The sequence below is a fragment of the Asparagus officinalis genome, chromosome 1, assembly GCF_001876935.1.
Source record: "Asparagus officinalis chromosome 1, Aspof.V1, whole genome shotgun sequence".
Classification (NCBI taxonomy): Eukaryota; Viridiplantae; Streptophyta; class Magnoliopsida; order Asparagales; family Asparagaceae; genus Asparagus; species Asparagus officinalis.
In genome coordinates this window covers 117,835,172-117,837,966 of record NC_033794.1, presented here as the reverse complement: position 1 = coordinate 117,837,966, position 2,795 = coordinate 117,835,172, and positions in this window count along the sequence as shown.

Below are 2,795 nucleotides of genomic sequence, written 5' to 3'. Positions count from 1 at the left end.
GGTAAATTTCCTCTCACAAGCTCTCTTTTTTTTTGAAAAGATTGTAGCTTTATGCTTGTAATGGGGGTATAGCATGAATTTACATGCCAAGATCCTAGCTTTTTGTTCTCATGAGTTAGAAGATAGGCTCTTTGATGATGAGTTGTGTATGCACAAATATTTGGGGGTTTTATGCAAAACTTGCAATAGGGCCAAAATTTGGGGGACTTTTATGCAAAAGTGGACTAAAATTTGAGGGTTTTCTATGCAAATATGGACTGAAATTTGGGGTTAGAATTCCATACCCATTTGGCCAAACTTTGAGAAGTGATTGTATGCAAAGAATCAATGTTGTTTGAGGGGTTTATTTGCAAAAATTTGGCCAAACTTTGAGAAGTGATTGTATGCAAAGAATCAATGTTGTTTGAGGGGTTTATTTGCAAAAAGCAACCCCAAAATTTGTAGAGGGGTTTATTTGCAAAAAGAGCTGAAATTTTGATGCTGAAATTCCAAAAGTTTAGAACACAAACCTATGACCAAAGTTTTGAGAAAGGTGTGTGGAAACTAAACCGAAATTTGTGGAGGGGTCTATTTGCAAGATTGGCTAAATTTTACAAAAATGGTTCATTTGCAAAATTAACCAAAATTGTGAGGTATTGGGGGTGCTATATGATCAGATATGATGACCATGACCCAACTCAAGCGTGTCCTTGACCTGAATTTAGCCTTGAACACGAGGGGTATTTTGGGTATTTCACCAAAATTCACCGCAAAATGACAATCATTGTTAAGCATGCACGAAGTTTGTAGGTTTAATTAGACTTCAACTATAAAATCCTATTTATTCATAGGACTTTAGTTCAAGTTCTTAATTTCCCTTTTATATTTCGTGTATTCATATTTTAGATTGTATCTGACTTGCTGCTTTTCATCGCAGGTTTTCGATGCCTCCACGTCGATCTCGACCTCCTAGGAGTCGATCCCGTTCGCAGCCTAGCGAGGAAGAAGTTCCCGCAGCATCCTCCCCTCCAGCGGCTTCCTTTTTCGGGGGTGAGAATCTTTATTTCTGTATCCCTGATTGATCCCTTCGCGGGTCATTAAGGAAGAACCGACACCCTCCTTCGCGAGGGTTGAGGTTTCAAAACATTGGTGGTTCCGTACACCCTCGTTTGGTCCCTTCGCGGGTCATTCGAGAAGGGCCGACACCCTCCTTCGTGGGGGTTGAGGTTTCGGACTTGTTTTGCTTAGCCAATTCAAGTCTTCTGGTATATTGGGGCGATCTTGTGTCGTCTTACACCTTGTAGGTCGGTGTATGTTACCACGTTATTTACGTGATGATGCATACCGTTCTTCTAGTGTAGGACACTCAAAATCGTCTCTCCAATCACCTTGTGAATGATCTTATCTCGCTTTTTTATGAGATGGATTTTCTGACTCTGTCCTTGTCTTGTTGCAGTCGAGTTCCCCGCGGGCAGCCTCCCTCATCATGCCCCTACTGGTTGTAGCGGAGAAGTCTTTTCTTCGGTTTCTATTAGGCAGGCCATTGGTCCACTCCCTCAGTTCGACAGAGACTGCTCCGACGAATCCTGTCATTTGATACGGGATGGAGGGCGCCATTGCTTACGCCAGCTGATTACGGATGCTTCCTTCACTTCAGATTCTACTTCTACTCAGGCTTTAAAGAAGCCCAGTTTTCTGTTCGGGGATCACACTGAGGATCCTGCTACGTTGACTCTTACCGAGGAGCATACAGGCCGTGGAGCGACAGATGTCTTGGCATCTTACCGATGATGCTGAGCGAGTTCAGTGTGGATATACCTCTCATCATAAGACTCCCGGTTCTGCTGGGTATCATTACATCCGCGGTCTTCGACCAGGGATTACGGGTCTTAATACTGCACCCCCAGGCGAGGTATCAGCAGCCGCTCCTACCGTGAAGAACCGTCTGGCTCATCTTGGGAGGAGATTACCTCCACCAGATTATAGATGCTATGGTTGGGCTTTCTCACTGCCCAAGGGGTGGTGGACACGCATGACTAGCTACTTCTTGGGGCGCTGGGAGAAGGATTTGAGGAGCAGTGGATTGTATGCACCTATACGAGCCACCATGTATGGACTCCCGGTCAGCTGCCGCCATTTCTTAGCGTTGTTGGAGACATACATGCCTGACAGTAACACGTTCCTGACCAGCGGTGGAGAGTTAGGGTTGGCCTTACACGAGATGCATCAGGTTTCTGGTCTTCCGATGGGGGATTGTCCATATCAGGAGTACTTTCCCTTGAACCAGCAGTTGGAGTGGTTCAAGAAGGATACTCCCGATATGTACGATACTCTTTGGGACCTCACCTGCCATTATCATACCTCCTTGATCCAGACTTCTCCTCCAGCGAAGAGGAAAAAGCAGATCAGCTTGAAGCAGTTTGCTGTCTATTTGTTCCCGAATTTGGAGGGTGATTCCGGCGAGCCCCTTCGTGAGTTAGACGTCTTGACCCCTACCGCCGTTAATGAGTTGATGGAGAAGGCTGAGGCTCGTTCTTACACCATTGCCAGTGCCGAGGGAGCTTTTCCTGCGAGAACCAAGTTTCGTTCATTCCTCCGCCGTGCACAGAAGTCTATTGAGCCCCAGACTCTGCTAGCAGGCTATCTTGTCCTCTGGTTGAAGAAGTGTGTTGTTCCGTACCAGTTCTCAGACGCCTTGCCTCTCGAGGTGCTCTTCCCTGCAGTTCAGCTAGCTTATGGGAGGGAGCTTTCTCTGCTCCCAGCGATGGTTGCTGGCATCCATTGCGGGCTTAGGTGTTTGGTCAGCAGTTTTACAC